At 37.9% G+C, this 22,454-nt stretch overlaps 1 pseudogene; it reads right to left on the bottom strand.

The window, feature by feature from the left end:
• The window catches only part of LOC116094310, a 61,257-nt pseudogene extending 49,855 nt beyond the window's left edge, over nucleotides 1-11,402 (bottom strand).
• Between the last annotated feature and the right edge of the window lie 11,052 nt (nucleotides 11,403-22,454).

Raw genomic sequence — 22,454 nt, 5'->3', positions numbered from 1 at the left:
ATCCAGACCCAACCAAAGTGTCTAATCAGATTCACAATGGCCTCAGACTGGAACTTATCACTAGGTATTGTGCGAATTATGGTGTCAAATTGATAACTGCTACTAAAAATTGAGGAAGAAGAAGCATATCCCACCTAAAATTGAAAATATTTATAGTTACTGGATAGCAAGAGCCAACATTTAAATGAAAATGATATCTTCTGAGTTTTGAGAGGGAGGTAAACAGGGATCCCTTTGCCCTCCTATCCTTCTGTAGAAAATGACTTTCTTTTTGGTCTTCTACTTACTGGATGATGATGGGGACAATTCTGACAATACTTTTGTTGATCTATCAACCGAAAGGTTTCAGAGCTGCCAATTGCTAAGATAAAGACACTTAGTATCACTAGTTTTCATGGGTGGGATCTCAACAGGGTTAGGAAGGTCTTTTGCACTTTCTTCCATTATCCTGAACATTTTTCACTTCCCTGAGTCAGGATATCCAGTCTCTTCATCTGGTTTAGCATCTCCTCTACAGAGATGATTTGCTGAGTCCAGGTCTCATCTGTGCAGTCACACAACTTTGTCTCCTTGTGCTCTCCCTGTCTTACCTCTGATAACTTAATTCTCTCATGCTATTCCTTCTCTCTGACCATTTCCTGCTGTCAAAAGTCCTGAGTATGTAGGTCCTAAAACTTGTCTTGAGTGACATGAAACAATGTAGGAAACACTCCAATCAGAAAAGCTTACACTCTTGTCTTATAAACTTACCAGATACTCTCTTTTTACAGCACATTGTTAGATAAATTAAAAGCATGGCTTACTTACCTCATCAGTAGTCCTCATTTGCTCTTAGCATTTAGGGAGACCTAGGCATAAAGATCAGGCCAGCACATATTCCTGACACTCCTTCATGTATGTTTGCTGTAACATACCCAGTAAGTGGTAACATGTACCCTAAATATTTTACCTTCTCTTCACTCCAGTCTCAAGCTCTTGAGGTACCACTTCCAGAGTCATGTTCTATAACTCTCAAGATTCAATTGATTCCTTAATTTATTATTACCATGTTCTGTTTTTCTCTCCCATTTTTATCCTCTTATTGTACCTTCTAATATTAATTTTCCTTTCTAACCTACAAACAGCAGATTCATTGAACCTATTTTGTTGGAATGAACCTCTTCAAGAAGGAGTGATATCAGATTTCTGAGATGTAGTGAATTATTTATCATATAAAATCTTGTTACTTTGACCTCCTTAGTCTTTGTTTCATCAAGAAAATTTAATATCATGATTACATATAATTTTTACTTTCCTAATAAAACTGAAATTTTATTTTATTCTTTTTTTCTAGAGTTACAAAAAGACAAAATGAAGAAGTGTATCTAATGGTTTCTAGACTATTTTTGAGCTTATTAAAGTTTAGAGAAGATAGCCCTCATAGCTTCTGTAGTTTTGATGAGCCACATGAAGCCCACCCCAAAAATTATGCCAAGTCACCCACCTTTCCTTGCCTTCTTTTCTACAGTACTTTCCTACCCTTCCCACTTACATTTTGAGCTCTCTAAATTAAATACCGTATTTGATTGGCATTTCAGTAATTAATGCAGCATTTGTCTACAATAAACCTGTCCCTATATTTTTTGTGGAATATCATAAAAGAAAAGTAAAGAAAGGAAGAGAGAAAGAGAGAGAGAAGGAAAGGAAGGAAGGAAGAGAGAGAGAGCAAGAAAGAAGAAAGAAAGAAAGAAGAAAGAAAGAAAGAAAGAAGAAAGAAAGAAAGAAAGAAAGAAAGAAAGAAAGAAAGGAAAAAAGAAAGAGAGAAAGAAAAAAAGAAGAGGAAATAAGGAACAAAAGATAATAGGAAGGAATATGGGATGGATGGAAGTAGGGGACTGAAAACTACCATTATATAAGGATCACAAATAATCTTGCTGATCATTCTTCTCAATATATCCTGAGAATTTGTGGACATAGACTTTGAAATGATTCTAGAACTTTTTATTTTCCTAATAATTATTGCTTTGCAACTACTTATTATTGAATTTACATATGTCACTCTCTGGGTTTCAAATAAACCATTATGTTAGTCAATGAGAAAATCCCGATCTCATTTCAGCATGTCAGTGTGATGATTTTCCTTATGAATTTCAAGGATCAACAGAGACCCACAGAAAAAAATGGTGTCTTATTCCAGTCACCGATCTACTACCAAGTATTTATGGATCACCTCTTCCCTGCTCCATATAGTGCTCTAGGCCTAGTGACCATGTTAGTTAATGAAAGCATGAAGCAGTTTGAGCAATTTTAAGAGCCTTCTAAATAGACAGTTTGCAAGGCTTGGTTGAACAGAGTAACTGGGAGAACCTGGCCCCATTCTGTCTTTTTGTAGCTCAGTGTAGCATCTCTAGACCTCATAGTTATTTGCAATAATTTCTATATGTTCTTTGTATTTCTCCCTTTCCTTTTTCGTTCTGGTCTTTTTGAGACAGAATTTTCTCTTGAAACAGTTCTGATTGTCTTGGCACTCACTTTGTAGTACAGACTGGCTTTGAGTGCATAGAGATTCTCCTGCCTATACCTTCCAAGTTCTGGAATTAAGGGCCTATGTTACCCAGGTGGCACAGTGTTTGTGTTTCTTTCTAAGCACTTAGCACACTCTTACAAGATACCTGAGGTACTCCATAACGCTCTAGAATTCTTGAAGCAGCAACTGACATAGTTGATCCTCCTGGTCCAATAATTCCAACTAGATATTTTCCAGTGCTGTTTCTCCAGTTAGGCTTGTATTCATCCTGCCCTGTTAGAAACACAGAAGATGACTCCATTGTTTTGATGGTAGAGAAACAGTTGTCAAATATCTGATAGCCCAGAGTGAGATTTGGCAAAATATCCTTCCTCTCATTAATCTCTTTGATAGTGTGGATCATGGTTTTCATCCAGCGGAAACCTCGGAAATTAAACCTGGAAAGGGAAAACATTTGTGAGCCAGTGGCCACTAAGTGAGTTAGGAAAGGGGAAGCTTTTCAGGGAAGAAACTTCAGCTAAGTGAGTGGTTACAGAATTTGCTGACAGAACAACAGGTGCCTCACATTTCTGTATGTGTCAAAGTTTTAAGACTTTGTTAGTGGTTTATATTTTTTGTATTATATAACTGTTTCATGCTACTATATTTGGAAATTTCTTGTTATTTCTTTTCAAAATTGTCCTACTGACAATTTTCTTAACCAATAACACCTAACAATCCCTTAGAACAGGCTTTCTTACTTCATTGAATGTCCCTGGAAACATAATTATTCTCTTATGCTGGGCCTTTTTCATTCTAGATATTAATTATATCAATAAAAATATTTTTAATACATTAACTATTGTGGGAGAAGTTATTAAAGTTAGCATTTAAATTTCTGCATTCTATGCTTCAATTACAAAATACAACTTACTTTGAGATATGGTTAACTGAAGATGTCTTCTTGCTGTTGTCACGTAAAAACATAAGCATCAGCCTCCTAAAGGAATGTATTGCACCTATAGCACATCAACATATGGTTTTCAAGGCCTTCTATGTAGAACCACACTAAAATCTCCCTTTTCTTGTTCCCCTTTTCACCTAATACTAAGCATATTTTAGCAAAATGCAAAGCAATTATGTGAATAACTGTTTTCTTGCTATGCTCTGTAGCTAGCTGTACTATTTAATTTGATATCTCTAGTTTAAAACATACTGTAACTTCAGTACCTAAAAGTAATTTAGGTGTTTACTCTTAGTAATTTGCATTTTCCTTCCTGTCTTTGTAAATGTACATTCTGTTATATGTGAAGAAGTGTTGTCACTGATAAATGTCTTCCCCAGTCTCTACACCTTATTTGAAAATACTGGGTTCCTCATCGATCCTGAATCTTGATTTGGCTATACCAGGCTTCCAGGAATCCTTATTGGTCTTCCTGTTTTTGCTTACTGAGCCTTTTGGTAGCACATCGTCACCACACCAAGCTGATTTTGGGTGGGTCTAGGGCCTTTAACTCAGGTCCTGTTTCTTGCAAGACAAGAACTTTATGAAATGAGCCATCTCCCCAAAAAAGTCTATCTAACTTGTGTTTTGGTTTAGGTTTGCATTTCATTTAATATTTAGCTATTGAATTCCCCTGGTGTTGTATACTATAAATGCAGTAATGGAAAATGTATTTTCTGTTTCTTTGTCCAGAAAGTGTTGATCTCTGTAAGCAAGAAGGAGAATATAGCAAAGTTTATATATTTGAGTACATAAACACATGTACCCACATATACGCACACACACACACACATACATACATATATATATATATATATATGTATGTATATATATATACATATATATATATATATGTATATATATATATATATACATACATACATATATGGACTGTGAAAAGCAGTCTGTGTCCTAGATTGAATGAGGCTTATTTCCAGTGACCCAGTGGGAGTTTCTACAAGGGACAGAACAATAAAAGCTACACTCCCAGACACATAGCTGATTCCATGAGCCCTCCAAATCCAATAGCCCTTGTAATCAATCACCTAGACAATGTCCCATGCTCACAGTGTTCTGCTGGACTCTACCCTCAGTCAACTGACCACAGCCTAGTATGCTCTGTCCCACAGACAGATTGTCCAGCTCACCATATAAGGGGCAGTTTGCCCCTCCCCTCTCTTATCCCTACTCTTCTCTTTCTCTTCTTCTATCCCTTCCCTCTTATGCTCTTTTTATCTTTACTTTCTCCTCCCTCTCCTCTATCCATGCCAGCCATGTGGATGTGGCCAGCCCCTACTTTCCTATCTCTTCTCTCTCCTTTTTATCCTCAAACAACATACAACCATGCATTGCCTCCTTTCAACTAGATATGCCATGTGGGCCCAGAGCTTACAGCCATGAGACCAGACCACACCTGCTTGCACCTGCCATTCCTGAACCACTAGGCAGACAATTCCTGCCCCTGCCTGCTCTCTCCGTTCCTGCCCCTGCCTGCTCTCTCCCTTCAGCCTCAGGGTGTACTGATCTGCTCTGGGTCCCCCAATTCATTCTCAGCTCCTCTATGGTGTCCACCATCACTTGGATTCCCAAGGAGCTAGAACCTGTGACTCCCACACCTGTTCTCCTCTGCTCTCTGAGGACTGGGATGCAGACATCCATCCAGCAGCACAGCTGAGTGTACAAACACACACTCGAGCCCACACTCAGAATATTAGACCTCTGGCAGGACTCAAGTCATTTTTTTCAACTTTCTTTCATATCCCCACAGCCCAGCTGCACACTTGCGCTGATGCAGCAGGGCAGTGGGATGCATTGCATGGTGCTGGGTTCACCACCTGTGGCATAGAAGTAGAGCACATGAAGGCCGTGGTAGATAGCACTGCACCTGACATACATAAACAAAACAAAACTGGGATAAGAATAGATGTCTGAGCAAAGAAATTTAAAAAACATGTATCTGAGTCTATAACAGCTAAACAAGTGCTTGAAGGATGATAGAATGCTGGGGAGAGCACAGGAGAAAGATAGGTGGTGTGGGAAGTTACTACAACTAGAGAAAGACACCAGAAGTAGAAAAACATACAAGTATAGAAAAGATCAGTAATTTAAAGACAGAGCTAGGAAGATAACACAATTAAGGAAAGCAGAAAATAGAAGAGGCTACACCAGAACATGGTTTATCATCTTGTTTCTTACTTTCCAAGTTCATACTGAAGGTATTACTCACCTTCGAAATAAGTCCTGCAGTATCTTTTAAAAGTAAGATAGGATAGCTACTCCAGCCTGTTTCTTCTTTCTGATATCTTGGAAAACATTTGTCAGCCTTTTATTCTGAGTTAATATCTAGGTTTGTTGTTGAGGTATGTAGAGATTTTAATGACCGATAATGGGAAATTCCTGCTATTTTGATGTTGGTGTTGACATAGCATGTGTGTGTTTCTTTTTCTTTCTTTCTTTTTTTTTGTTTTACTGGTATGAAATTACTTCTTGTTGGATGTAGTTAGTGTCATTAGAGTGTATAGTTTTATTTCTAGTGCTTATTAAGTGGTGAATTTGGAGACAGATATTTTTTAAATTTGATTTTGTCATGGGATATCTTTTTTTTTTCATCTATGGTGATGGAATGTTTTGCTGTATATAGTAGTCTGTGCTGGAATCTGTTGTCTCTTATAGTCTGTAAAACATGTCACCAGATCCTTCTTCCCGCTGGCTTCAGTGTGGGGGGATGTACATAGTCCTGCAGTGACTTGAGGTTCTTGGATTCTTTTTGAAATTAAAATAACACCAGATGTCTCTTAAACCCTTGCCAAAACAAAGCAGATGTAGATTCTCACAACCATTAGTCTGGGTACTTGAAAATGTGTGGAAGAGGAGGATGAAATAATTGATGAGTCTTGAGGGTATATGGATTCCACAAGAAGAACAACACAATTAACTAACCTTGACACTTGGGTGGTCCTATAGATTAAACCACCAACCAAAGTACATTTAAGGTCTGGACCTGGGCTCCTGCACAATGTATCAGACATACAGTTTTGACTTCATGATGGTCTCCCAAGGCCTGGACCAGGGGCTGACCTTCCCTGAATCTGTTGCCTACCTGTGGATCCAGTTCCCTTAACTGGGATGCCTTGTCTGACCTCAGGGGGAGAGAATGTTTCCAGTCATGCAGTGACTTGAAGTGGCAGGATGGGTTATTATCTGGGGTTGGGTAGCTCCACAATCTCAGAGCTGAAAAAGACAAGTAGTGGGGGAGAAAGCTAATACGGGGAATTCTGGGAGAAGAGGATTCCTGGTAAGTCAATAGATAGATACGTAAATAGATAGATAGATAGATAGATAGATAGATAGATAGATAGATAGATAGATAGATAGATAGATAATACACATAGTATTAAGACAGATTTCATTTCAAGATCTATAAAATTTCTACCTGTTTTGAGCCTATAATTATATTTTTCCATTATTCAAGGAATAAATTAGTTCTTCCCAAAGGAAATATTTATCTGCCCCAAACAGCATATTTACAGTATTGGAAAAACTGAAAAAAGTATTCAGTATCCAGTGGTAGCTTTTCAACTGTATGGGAACATTATCTATTTTCAAAAATCATCAAATAGAGAGATGATACAGTAGTGTGAATAGAACAGGTATTGAAATGAGCAGTTGTTCCTCTATTATTAAAACTACATAGAGGTGATGGAGCTCCATTAAAGATTAACAAAGAAAGCATCTCAAAGTAAATAGGTGAGGCTTGGGGAGAGTTTCCTTCATTCATTGGTTTCTATTATTATTCCCACAGTACTATTACACATTGTGTATCATTTTTCTTTAATAAAACATCTTATGAATTTAACTTTTATATGCCTTAAACAAATCAAGATATAAAATACTAACTTTTTATCATTTCATTGTAATATTTTTAGAATAATGTAAATCTTCCTGATGTATTTAATTTATCCTATGGCTACCTGCAACTAGTATCTTACAAAAGTTGTTGATTTCCAAATGAAATTTCTCCAAGCCACATCTTGAATTTACAGAATTGTTATAGTTAAGCAAGTGATGACACAATGAAGGTAACATTAGATTAGATCCACTCTAGTTTCTGAATACTATATAAAGTAAGTCTTTATGGGTTCTCAAACTAGGAGCATTTGCATTATATGAAGAAAGCATAAACTACTTGGAGAACATTGGAACTGGGTGCGAGTAAGGGGACTGTGGAATGTAAATGGTGAAAATCAACTATATAAAACCTAATTTTAAAGAATTATATTAAAGAATATTAAACTAAAATGAGTATCCACTCAACATAATTATAAATATTAAACATATCCTTAAAAATGGTGATCTAATTAGTTTTTCCTGAGGGCATTTTTAATTCTCACACATTTCTATTATAGGATACAAAGTTAATTCTTCTCTATAATTGATTTATTTCATGTGCACTGGTGTTTTGCCTTCCTGTAATTTGTACAAGGATGTTACTGACAGTTGTGAGCTCTCCTGTGGGTACTGGGAATTGAATGATTGTCCTCTGGAAGAGCAACCTGTGTCAACTACTGATCCACTTCTTCAGAGCCACAAATTTATTTTTAATAAGTAAAGAACTTATATGAAAAATTGAAAATCTAAGGGTTATACACATACTTGTAATTACAGCATTAGGCAGAATGAGGATAAATTTCACAATTTCAATGTGAGCCTAGTCTGGCACCATAGAGTTAATGGTAAGACCTGTGTCTGTAAACCAAAAAGAAAAACAATATCAATAAAAAGGTATTACTGCATTTCCCTTCTGACCTTTTGATGAAAATAAACTTCCAAAGTTTCAGTAAATATTGGAGACTAAGTCAAGTAATTCAAATGATGGAAATTTAGTGTGGAGTATTATGATAGAGAAGTAACATAAGTGATGATCTCCTGCAGTGATATGACAGGTATCGCTCACTTCTTTTGCCCTTCACTGTAAATATGGAAACCATTTAGAGAGATGAAGAAAGTATTAATTAGGGACTCATCACAAATCTCACTTTGTCAGCAACCATACTGAAGATCGCTCCCTCTAGTAATAACTTGGATCTGGATCATGTACAAAAGGAAAGGAGTTGTTATTAGTATAGATATAGTGATGTGAGAAACTGCCAAAACAGCTATAATAACCAAACAGCATAATGGAAAAGAATGATGTATTAGTTAGTATGTCCAATACAATTAATACCTGTGCTACCCTCATACTATTGACAATCTTTAGTTTATTTTCAAAACACTCAAAAATGGATATAAAAAAATAAAAATGCAGTTTTGTGATGGCAATGGAATTAGAGGTTATTGTTTTGTTTTCTTTTAATTTCTGGCAATAGTTTTTATGTCTAATCTGTGTGTATTTGTACTTGTGTATGATTCATTTATTAAGAGACATTAGTCCTTTCCTAACTTTCATTCTGTAATAATAGTTGCTATATTTGACAATGGAGTATTCCATTTTTGATGTGATATCTTGCAGGAGTCAGCAGTTCTTATAGAAGATTTCTTGCAACTCAGAATTCTATCATGAACATTTTCATAGGCATAAAGCAGAGTTCCCAGACTGCACACTTAAACTTGAACTTGTAACAACAGTGAAGCTGCCGCACACTGTGCAGCACTTGAGCTTCTCAAACCTCACTATTCACACACACCAACAGAGGTCTTCTGAATGTGTAGATTCTCTTCTGCAGATGTGATATGCAACCCCTGGTTCTATATGCCTAACAAGCTTTTGGATACTACTGCTTCTGTTCCAAGAGAATCCTCTAAGGAGTGACTTTCTGAGAACATTCCATAGAAAACCACTCCCACTATAAACTGAGATTGACAGGGCCCAGCCTTGACGCAGAATAGGAGTTCTCAACGAGAAGCAGATATATATGAAAGACACATAATAAAGATACACAGGCTACCTTTTGGGTACAAACTGATAGGCATTTTCTCAAGGCTTAAAGGTTCTCTCTCTTCTCTTTCTCTGCTCCCTTTCTCTCTTGCTCGTTCGCTTGTAGCTTCAGGCTGCAAACACCCTGCATTCTCCTGTGTACTCTGCTTTTCTCCCATGAGCTTTTCTTTTCTCAAATTCCCACACTCCTACACACCTCTGTGCATTCCCCTCTTACTCTCACACACTCTTCAAACACATCTCACACACACCACATGTACTCTCCTTTCACTCACACACATTCTCCATACACACCTCACATTCTCTCTTCACTCATTCTTCACATTCTATTCTCATGCTCTCTCAGCTTTTTCATGCCCGAGTCTTTTATTGAAACTCCAAAAGAAGATAGAAAATAGACATTGCATAATCATAGCCAAATAAAATTTAAAAGAACCATATCCCACAAAGAATCACGAATTACAATTGTTCCCCAAAATTTCAAGCTTCCCTATTCCCAGGCCTGTAGCAAAAACAATAAGTACAGATGTATCATTATTTAAACTTTAATTTTTGACTTACTATACTTCAGAACTCAGAGCTCTGAGGACAGCTACTTGTAATTTGCAATGCTAGTTGAAGCTCTAATGATAGAAGACATGGGCAAAGGTGCCAGGCAATGGCCAGAAAGAAACAAGTAAACCCTTTTTTTTCCAGGCCTTTTTTTTTTATTAGATGTTTTCTTTATTTACAATATCTCCTTTCCCAGGCTCCCCTCCCAAAAAATAGAAAAAGAAAATATAATAAAATAAAAAAAAACTAAGACAATACCCTGTTCCCTCACCCTTCCCCTGCTCACACCATCCTCCACCCACTCACCAACTACCCCCCGCTTACTGGTCCTGGCTTTCCCCTACACTGGGCCATAGAACCTTCACAGAGCCAAGGTTCTCTCCTCCCATTGATGACCGACTTGGCCATCTTCTGCTATGCACATGCTGCTGGAGCCATGAGTCCCCCCGTGTGTACTCTTTGGTTGGAGTTTTAGCTCTTAGGAGGTCTGAGGGTACTAGTTAGTTCATATTCTGCTAGCTTTCTGCTTCTATACATTGCACTGGATGATTCTAAGGGTCCCAGTGTTTTGACTTAGTTTTATTAATATATAATATTAAGTATTATATATTTTATTATCCAGGAACCAATTTCAAATGTTGTGCAAAATTTCTCATATCGTCAATATTTTCTTCCTTTCTTGGACTCCCAATGTTGGCTCTAATTCATTTTCTAATAATATCTTCAAACTTTCTTTGCAAGTCAAACATTACTCTAAAACTACCATTGTGCACTTATTACACTGCTTCCAAGATGAGGACACATACCATGCACCTGGGCCATTAGGACAGTGCTATGCTGTGCCCCATGCCTCCATTGTTAATTGTTTAAGAATCACTACATCAAGGAAGATCTAGTTTAACAGAATTCATCAAAGCAGACAGACAAAGAAGTAAGAAATTCAGATATAATAGAATAATTATGCACACAAAGGCCAACTGAATAACAGTCACCAACAAATGAAATCGATACAGCCATTGTCCAGAGCTATGATGAGGAGAAATGGGAAAAACTGTTTTTTACAAAGAGTGGCACAGGCTACTGAAAGGTCTCCATCCTGGCCTACTGTAGGCAGTCCCTTATATCAGATGGCAGGTCCCCAGGAGGAATGTGCCTCTTCAGGGTCCCAGACACCCCCATCATTTTTTACAAGGAGCTGTCACTGGGTCTATCCCACATACGGGAGGCAGTCCCTGTCATTATACATTGGCCCAAGCATGAGATAAATGGAGATAGTGCCAGAGTGAGAACTTCAATGGAAATACAGTCCCCAAGCTATCTACTCTTTTCTGGCCACCCAAACTAATCTGAAACAAACAAACAAACATACAAAAAACAAACCAAGTTTTAACAATGGCTTACCCCTCACACATGGGTGATTCTATTTCCTCATCAGAGTCACTTGTTGGGATGGTCCTATAGTGAACAGGAAATAGCCCTCCAATAACAACAGAATGATTTTCAGCTTCTACATATCCAGTCAAATTAAATTTGCGCAGCAACCTGCATGGCACATTCGGGTCAATATAAATATTTTTAGCATATGACTCAACCCACATAATTACAGTAAATCCCAGAATCAAGCACTTTTTTCTGCTAGCCATTTTCATGTGGTGAGCTTGAAGATAATGAAAGTGTTGAGGTGACAAAAGTTTTAAGAAGCACCTTGATGGAGTGTTGGAGTGTGTATATGCCTAACCTGCTTGCTGCTCCTGACTAAATAATTTCATGTTGTAGACATAGATGTACAATCACTTGCAATTTATGGATCTGGAATAGGAGCTGAGCAATCCCCTGAGAGGAGGCACCAGATGATCCTGTGTGCTTTGCAGTGATGAATAACGACAGAATCATGGGATTTGGTTTGAAACTTATTTTAAGTTGTAGAAACTCATCCCTCTCATTTGGCATTAGCAGCTTCATCAAATCTCAAGCAGCCAACTCCTTAGACTTTGTGCATGCCAGGAAGGCACTCAACTGTAGAGCCACATCTCTAGTCATTTCTGCTCTCTTCCTTGCTAGCACTCACTCAGACACAACTTTCTTGCTTCCATGTCAATGTATCATGATTCCAAGACTTCCAGTTTTCCTATCTGCTCATTTTCAAACACTCCCCTTAACACCATTAGAATAAAATTCATAGACTATTGCCAGAATAAAATTCAACACAAGTTTATGGATCACAGAAAATGTGTGGAATATTTGCTCACATGGTCTTTCTCCCAACATTTTAAGGAACCAGTAGAAATTAAAAAGGAAAAAAAAAAGACTTTGATGCATAAGTTTTACTTATAATGTTGAAATTTATAATAAACTAAAGCACTGTAAAATATGGAGATCAGGGTGTCTTGTGGAATATTTGTGAGCAGTAGTGGGGGCATCCAGAGACTAAACCACCAACCAAAGAAAGAACATTACTTGGATATAGGTTGCCTGCACATATGCAGCAGCAGTGCAGCTTGGTCTTTAAGTGGATCTACCAACATCTGATGTGAGGGCTGACCCTGAATCTGTTATCAGCCTCTGCATCCTGTTTCCAAAACTGAGCTACCTTGTCTGGCTTCAGTGGGAAAGGATATGCCTAATCCTGCAGTGACTTGATGTGAGGTTCTGGGAATGGGGTGGGGAAAGGGACTGGAAGGGACCTGATAAGAAGAGAATCCTCGATTCTTCCCCTTCTCCTCTAAATAGGGAGCAGGGAATGGGGAGAAGATCAGTGTGAGGAGCACTGAGAGGTGAAGCAGGGCATGATATTGGGATGTAAAGTGAATGAATAAAAGCATTTATAAAATCCTTGGTGTATAAGTTTTACTTATGATATTAAAATTAATAATAAACTAAAAATGTTACCTAGAAATCTAAGAATCAGCTAAAATCTAGTCACATCCTGGGATACAAGGGTCTTGTAGAATATATTCCTGAATACTTTCAATGACCCTAGCAAAACATAATACAGTTCAAGTAAAAAAAAAAGACATCAAATCCACACTTAAAATTACATTTCCAATTTCTATAGTTTGCCTGTATTTTCTACTTCTTCACCTCTCTAGTGTCTTTAATAGGCAAAAAAGTACTTACTGTGAGCAAAAAGTCAAAAGAGGGGGGATGTTCTGTTTTTATTATGGTTTTACATGCAGTCTTCTTTGTATTTATATATTCATGCCCGGTTATGATCAATTCTTTCATAAGAGACTCTATTTTGTGCAAGTTTTTTTTTAACTTTTTCATATTTCTCTATATTATCTCATTGAGTATGAGAACATGGCTTCTATTTCTACAATGAATAAAAATATATTAGGGAAAGAAATCCCTTCATTCAAAACAATTCTTTCACAAGTACTCTTCTTACTATAACGCTAACATGCATTTGTTTTTCACATATCGTTAGAATCAACAGTCAACCTGGCTACACTGCACTCTGAAGGAAAATGAGTACCCTTTGAAAGATTTCTTAGTTGATGGTAAGTATAGTACATCTCCCATCGACTCCATAGATTCCCAAAGAAAGTATTTTATTTCTAACTTACTGGTAAACTAGGAGTCTGTTTCATTTCCCCACAGCTGGCTCAACCTTCATAAATGACCCTGCTGTGATACTCTTGCCACAACAAAGGGCTATCAGTGTTCTATGTGTCCAGATAGTCTCCATTTTCCAAAGTGTATAACATAAATATACATTATAACATTGCTCATATAACATTACTTGTTTTTTTCAAGGTACTGTTGACCAGTCCTTGTGAATAGCCAGATACTCTGGGGCTCCCTCCATACATGCTTTTCTGAGTTTGGCTACATTTAATAAAATGTCTCACAGGCTAGGAACCACTCCTAAGTGCTAATAATATGAGAATCGCTACTGGGCTTCTGGTCTCAGTCTGGAATCTGTCCAGAATGCCTCAGAATGATGCCTGGCCTCCCTTACTTCCCAGAGGGCAGCTGTTTTGAGATAATTGCTATTTGGATGCTAAGGATATCTCTTGACAATTTATATTTACCACAGACAGTGACATGTCCTAATCCTCACTGGAAATATTTTTCTAGAGACCATAAAATTATTAAGACATAATTTTTAAGTTATATTGTTATTTTTAAATGAGTACTTCATACTTTAAAATGGTATCCTCATGGCTTCATCTTTCTCACACCATGAATTAGAGTCAGGTTGAAGAAGATTCTGATTTGTGTAGCAGTATTTGGTATCCAATTTGGGACCCTTCAGAATAATAGTCTATGTCTACCAGTGGAAGAGTGATTTCATTGTCTAAATGCCACAGAAGTCAACAAAGGTCAAAAACAGGGGACAAAGGCCTCATCTGTAATCTCACTGGGAGAGGTCTTATGAAATGCACATCTATGGGAGTTCAATGCCTCGTTTACAAACACACCACCTCAGGTGACTGTTTTGGTTTACTCTTCATAAATGAGCAGATGTACTCCCATGGCAAATGCAAGCTAGGATAGGGACAAAAAAGCCCATGTCCTCTATTAGTCCCATACAAGGAAACAACACAAGTGAAGTCTGGAAGCTTAGAATCTAGCTCTAGTCTCTTTACTAGTTAGATTTCTCTTCCTCCTTAGGATCCCCAACTCCATTGTTTTCTACTTTGAGAGCATAAATTCTTTGGTGGAGAGTACATATTTTTCAGTGTCAAACTCAATGTCGTACAACCATGAATGCAGCCTAAGTTAGCAGTAGGAAACTTGCTTTTTGCCTATCAAGGTGAGACTGTTACTCTCAAAGAATTTTGAGCTTAGGTATAAGAATCCCTGACCCAGGCAAATGATGCCATATGGATGTTGATACAAGTAACCATAGGTATAATTGCATGTTAACACTCGTAGCCTCCTGGGTCTGAGATGTGACTGTAAGATCCTCCACTGTTCCTTGTTGTGTTTCATCCTTGTAGATCTCTAAGGACATTGCCAATAATCAGTCTGCCCTCTAATAATACCTAGAGATTCTGTCCAGACTTGCCTTTGCCAGTAAGCAAGGAGAACACCTGAGAACACTATACTCTCCTCAACACAGCAAAGAGTATTTAAAGGTACGATGATTTTAGGGAAAGCTCATGAGCCATGTATACTGGTGATAAATGATGTTGGGTATTCTGAGAAGAATGAGCAACATATCTGCCATGACGAACTCATAGTGGATCACATCCCTTGGACAACCATAGCTTATCAAACATTACATGCCAATTACATTTCTCACCATAATTCTTCAGGTTTTTGACTAGTCTGAATTTCAGTTAATGATGAAATACCAAGTGCCATGACAGTATATGCATGGACACAGTAATCATCACCTTGTTTCCTAGGTTGATTCTCTGAATCAGTAGGGAAATCAACAGTGCACTTAGTTTCATGTTTCTTGAATGATCTTTCTATTTAGAAAGATGTTGAGATCAGGTTATCTGCTGCTCTATGCCACTCCCTGTTGTGTACAATGTTCTTTCAGAGTTTGCTTTTCTCCATGAGATGTCCTATTAGAAGCAGATTTTCATTTTATTTGACAGAGTAAGATGAATACATGCCTGGGTTGAAATTGCTAGAAAAAGAGAGTATGCCATTGGTTTGTTTGGAAATATAGGTAATGTGAATTTACCATTTAGAAATATACTTCTTTAGGACAGAGATATTGCATCATTGGTAGCCATATCACCCTTTGAGAGGAAAGAACAGTACACAGGGATAATGCTATGCTTGTGCTATTATAATGTTGCCTTACAGGGAAAGAGACTCTTCCTTTTGAAAGCTAGGGAGGAGCTTCATTGTAAGGAATAATTATAGTAAGAGAATGATAGCCACCATAGACAGAGTGTATCCTTGGTAATTTCTGCTAACTTGACACAAACTATTAGCACTTTGGAGGAGGACATAACAATCAAAAAATTGCCTCCATCCAATTGTCTTTGGCTATATCTTCATGGTTAATTGATGTAGGAGAGCTGAGCCCACCATGGAAGCTATCCTTATACAAGTGTGTGTGGAATGAATGAGATAGGTAGCTGAGTAATTCCAGGAGAACAAGACAATAAGGGGCATTGCTTGTGTTTTCTGATTCATTCCGGATCTTCATACTGCTACATTGGCTTATGACAATGAAGACCTGTAACATGTAAGCCAAATAAACACTTTACTTCCATTTGTTCTTTGTTTACTACTTTAATAATGAACCAAGCTAGAACAGCACAACAGAGTATGGAGGACTGAATGGAGCCTTTGGTTAATCTTGTAGTAGACTGATTTTTCCACCTTCCTGCAGATATCATCAGCCTTCTCTTGTACCCACTTCTGTTTCTTTGTTTCAAATGCCAATACCTAAATCATTTTTTCCTGGAAATTCAGTACCCACTCTAAGGCTGAAAGTCTGTTAGGTCATACATAGCACATCGAGTGTTAAATGTCAAGCTGGTGCCTAACTAGAGACTTTAAACTAACTGATACTAGAAGGTAATCTGTACACTAATCATGGGAAAGTGGTAAACAGCAATCCAGTTACAAATACTTCTATCTACAAATGTGACCTGCATGCATGATATTCTATGCAACATTGGCACAACCATTTTGGGAGTAACCAACATTCTATGGTGGTATTTAGGGTCTACTCCATGAGATGGAAATAATCCTGACACTGCTTGTGTTGTCAAGAACCTGAGAGTAGATAGGGGATTTCAACCATTCTGCTAAAGAAAAGTAGGTCTAAAATGATTTCTAATGAGGTTCTGCTGTACCCATAGATCAATGTCTGACTCAGAGTACATTTTCCTGAAATTTTATGGGAAATCAGACACTGACCCACAACTAGGAAATCTGCTGAAAGTGAGAGACTTTGGAGTACTCAGTCCTAAGTGGGATGTTTCCTTGAAATCCCTTTCCTTATGGATATGGGAAATATGTGGACAATGAAGCGCCCAAATTATAAGATCCAGTGGGGATGGAAGAAAGACACCAGGGAAACAGTGCTTGATCATTTTGGAGGGTAAAGTGATAAATTCACAAGTGTCATTATAGAGAGGAGAAGAAAGGACTGCTTCACAGGAGATAACCTAAATGAGCAGGACTGGATTGGGTGGTCACTCCAACCACTAAGTTAAGCCAAAGAAGTGACTTCTCAAGCATCTAGTAAGCAGGTCAGCTAGCACTTTGGCTATCACAACTTCATCTCCTTAAAAAGGTATTCCCATACTATGAAGTCTATCTCAAAGTCATACTTACATACTCTCAATGGGTGTATTGAATGAAACAATGTTATGGCATGACAATCATCAACCAAATACTCCTCTTTGGAAAGAAATCCAGTAGAGGGAGGGGAGTTTTGACAATAGGAATAGAGTTGATGGTATAGGAATAGTAATTCAACCTGCACTCTGTTATTATTTCCTTCAACTGTTTCACTCATTTAAAGTATCCTCTTTCTCTACAACCTCACCAGCATCACCAGAGTTTTTAATCTTAGCCATTTTGACTGATGTGAGGGGGAAATCTCAGGGTGGTTGTGATTTGCATTTCCCTGATGACTAAGGATGTTGAACATTTCTTTAGGTACTTCCCAGACATTCAATATTTCTCAGTTGAGAATTATTTGTTTAGCTTTCTACCCCATTCTTAATAGAGTTATTTGGTTCCCTGGAGTCTAACTTCTTGAGTTGATTGTATATAATGGATATTAGCCTTCTATCAGAGATAGGAATGGTAAAGATCTTTTTGCAATTTGTTGGTTACCATTTTTTCCTATTGACAGTGTCTTTTGCATTACAGAAGATTTGCAATTTTATGATGTACCATTTGTCAATTCTTGATCTTAGAGCATAAGCTATTGGTGTTCTGTTTAGAAAAATTTCCCCTGTATCCATGTGCTTGTGGTTCTTCTCAACTTTATTTTCTATTAGTTTGAGTGTATCTGGTTTTATATGGAGGTCATTAATCCTTTTGGACTTCAACTTTGTACCAGGAGATAGGAATGGATCAATTTTCATTCTTCTATGTGCTAACCACCAGTTGAGCCAGCACCATTTGTTGAAAATGCTGTCTATTTTTCCACTGGATGATTTTAGCTTCTTTATCAAAGATCAAGTGACCACAGGTGTGTGGATTTATTTTTGGGTCTTTAATTCTATTCCACTCATCTACCTGCCTTTCACTGTACCAATACCATGCAGATTTTATCACAATTGCTCCATAGTACAGCTTGAGGTCAGGGATAGTGATTCCACCAGAACTTTTTTATTGTTGAGTATAGTTTTCACTATCCTAGGTTTGTTGTTTGTGCAGGTGAATTTGCAAATTGCTCTTTTTAACTCTGTGAAGAATTGAGGTGGAATTTTTATGGGTACTGCATTGAATCTATAGATTGCTTTTGGTAAGATGGTCATTTTTACTATATTAATTCTGCCAATACATGAACATGGGAGATATTTCTATCTTCTGAGATCTTCTTCAATTTCTTTCTTCAGAGACTTGAAGGTCTTGTCATACAAATCTTTCCCACTCCTTCATTGCTTGTGGAGTTGCAAGCTGGTACAAGCACTCTGAAATCAGTTTGATGGTTCCTCAGGAAACTGGGCATACTACTACCTATGGACCTAGCTATACCACTCCTCAGCATATACTCAGAAGATGCTCCATCATGTAATAAGGACAAATGCTCCACTATGTTAATATCACCTTATTTATAATAGCCAGAGTAATGGATACAGAAAATGTGGTATACTTATACAATAGAATACTACTCTGCTATTAAATACAATGAATTTATAAAAATTGTAGGGAGAAGGACGGATGGGATGTGGAGAATATCACCCTGAGTGAGGTAACCAAATCACAAAAAAACGCACATGGTATGCACTCACTGATAATTGGACATTAGTCCAGAAGCTCAGAATACCCAAAATACAATTCACAAAACTCAAGAAGAAAGAAGATCAAAGTGTGGATACTTCGAATCTCCTTAAAGGGGGAAAATACCCATGAAATGATTTGCAGATTCAAAGTATGGAGCAAAGACTGAAGGAAGAAAAACCCAGAGACTGCCCTTCCTCCCAGAATCCTTCCCATGTGCAATCACCAAACCAGACACTATGGTGGATTCCAGCAAGTGCTGACTGACAGGAGCATGATATAGCTGTCTCCTAGAGGCTCTACCAGTTCCCAACTAATACAGAAGTAGAGGCTCACAGCCATCCATTGGACTGAGCATTGGGCCCCTAATGAAGAAGCTAGAGAAAAGACACAAGAAGCTGAAGGTGTTTGCAGCCCCATAGGAGGAACAACAATATGAACTAACTAGTACCCTCAGAGTTCCCAAGAACTAAACCATCAACCAAAGAATACACATGGTGGGACTCGTGACTCCAGCTGAATATGTAGCAGAGGATGGCCTAGTCAGTCATCATTGGGAGGAGAGGCACTTGGTCCTGTGAAGGCTCTAAGCCCCAGTATAGGGGAATGGCAAGGCCAAAAGAAGGAGAGGGTGAGTTGGTGAGAGGGGCGGGGGAAGTGAGGGAATAGGGTTTATTTTTAGAGGGGAAACAAGGAAAGGGACTAACATTTGAAATGTAAATAAAAAATATCTAATAAAACAAAGAAAAAATAAAATTGTGAAAATTTAAATACATACATACATACATACATACATACATAAACTATATGTAAGAAAGGTCATCATGAACAGCAAGTTTGAAACGTGGTGATGTGCAACAGAAGCACATTTACTTTATCATTCAAGAACTTTTCCATTTAAATAATAAACTTTAAGAAGATTGCAATATGGTTGCTTTTATTTACATAAAATCCTACTTCCTTAGAGGTTGATAATTTTCCATCTAGTATTAATTTTCAACATTTATTTGGAGAATGTAAAATATAAAACTCTATGATTACTGTTTGTTTAAGAAGAAATTTACTGATTTAATGATTCTTTATGGTATTTAGTGGTAGAAACACCAGTAGCCCACTCACTGCTAATGTCTCTTGAGTTAGCATTGCCTGATTCTTTGCTTTTATGAGTCTACATGTGATGAGTATAGGCAGGATACCATAAATTAAAGAAAGGTCTCTGAAATTTTGGGAGAATAATTCTTAAAATGAAGGGAGGAATTTTGAAAAAAATCTCTCTCCCCCATCTCTCTACCTCTCTCTTCCTCTCTCTCTCCTTCCCCCTCTCTCTCTACCTCTCTCTCTCTGTTTCTCTCTCTCTTTCTCTCTCTTTTTCTGTCTCTCTCCACATCCCTCTTCTGTCTCTCCATCTCTGTTCTGTCTTAATTTTCTTTTTTCCTATTTATTATATATTCACCACTTTTATTACCTTATTGTATTATTTATATTTCTGGGTTTCCATTTGTTATTCCACTTAATAATGTGTTAAATTTTTTTTTTTTTTTTTTGCTCTCTCTTTGTGTTCACTTGGCTTTTTGCTCAGTTCGTTGGCTGCTTATTGACTTTTCTCATTGTTTCTGCTTTTGCCACACCCTCTCTACCTTTAATATTTTCACTTACTGCTTTTTTAAGTGCTCTTATTTCATTATTTTATGCCCATTCTTACATTTAATTCCTGTTGGGTTTTAAGCTTTTATTACTTGGATGTCTTATTATTGTCTTTTTGCATTTCTTTATTTTTTTCTCAAAACTCTTCCTGTTTCACTTTCCCTCCTGCCATGGGCCAGCCAGCCTTGGCCCCTCAACCCATGGAGAAATAGTGTCCTGGTACAGGTCGGCAAGATGTCAATGGATTGTCAGACATACACAACACAAGAGAGTGTTGGATCTGAATGTACATTCTCAAAATATGCATCAGACTTTTACAGTCATTACAAAAGAGAAAGAAAAGTCAGGTAGTGTGCTGTTCAAGGTGCATTGAGGTCATCTAAAGTACAATGGGTCTAAAGCAGCAGCCACCTCCTCTGGAAGGTAGGGCCCACATAATTGGACTCAGAGCACTTGGGCCAATGCGGGGCCTCGAGGAGTCCAGGGGATCTGTGGGCTGCATGAGGTTAGAGGCTCGAATGCTTTGCAGCATACTCATATACACACTAGGCTCACAATACAGCCCATCCTTAGTAAATGTCCAATTGCTAATCTTCTGGGCTAGCAGAAATATGTCCAAGGGGTCCCATTCTTCTAACTTTACCTAGAACAAAACAATAATCTAATTCCTGGGAGTGACTCAACCGCAATTCTAATGTGGTCTGCTCTGGGATTTTTCAACTCCCATTCAGCAAACTTCAATGACTGTCATCTCTCATTATCTTCCTAACAATGCTAAAGGCAATTAGTCTGAATGGGTAACATTACCTATGAAATTCCAGGCCAAGGTTCAACTCAGCAAAGATTAGGGTATTGGAACATTGGCGAAGGTCAGTCAGAAAGCACGGTCCAATTTTGTTTAGCTATTAGTAAATCATTCCTTTGGGGCACCTCTATACAGAAAGAATGCACATGAGACCTTCCATCAACTATCACAAGGACAAATTTGGAACACCTCTGAGTTAGGGAATACCTAAGGGCTCCAGGAGACTAGTTTCCCTGAAACTTTTAGCCTCATGAACTGCTGTCATACAGAATCCACTGGAGTGTGTGTGGCACCCTCCTACATCTTTCTTCACTCCTTTCTTTTCTTTCATTTAACTTTATTTCTCCTCTATTTCTCCACTTCCTCTACCTTCTTCCTTTATCTCACCCATTTACATTTGCCACACCTGCCTGAAATATTACTTTGACTTATACAATACTCCTTAGAAGCTTTTCTATTTTTAGCTTTATGTCCAATGATGATAGATCACTGGGCTATAATCAATGTCTTGTACATTTCTAGAGCTTTTCTGCATTCATTTTATTGCTGTCACAATACTTTCAATTCTCCTCATTGAGTTGTACTAAAAAGTGAATCTTTATCAATAGTCCTGTCAATGAAAGACTTAAAAAATAAAACCAGAAGAAACATTCAAACCACAACACAGAAACACACATACACACACACGCGCACGCGCGCGCGCGCACACACACACACACACACACACACACACACACACACAAGAAAGACCTTAGAGGGATTAGTGGAGAGTGGTATAAAATGTTGACTTCTGGGCTCAAAATAGGTATTGCCTTCCTCAACTCACAGCACCTGTGACTATCTGCACAAAGCTGAACCAGCCCACCCCTGTCATTGAAGGGAGAGAGGATCCTTCATCCCCAATTCCTCCCAGGGATGTATATAGAGTTGATGTTTGCTAGGGGAAAGAGGCTTACTCTTCAGTAGTCCAGTTTCTAGTGAGGTGTACATTCATCTGTGAGCAAATTCTCAATTATCGTATAAACAGCCCTAACGCAATTCATTGGAATACACACACACACACACACACACACACAGACACACACACACACATACACACACACACACACACACACACACACACACACAGAGTGAGAGAAAGAGACAGAGA

This window comes from Mastomys coucha, unplaced genomic scaffold, assembly GCF_008632895.1.
Source record: "Mastomys coucha isolate ucsf_1 unplaced genomic scaffold, UCSF_Mcou_1 pScaffold16, whole genome shotgun sequence".
NCBI lineage: Eukaryota > Metazoa > Chordata > Mammalia > Rodentia > Muridae > Mastomys > Mastomys coucha.
The sequence above is the reverse complement of the archived record's forward strand: the minus strand, read 5'-3'. Positions and strand labels throughout refer to the sequence as shown.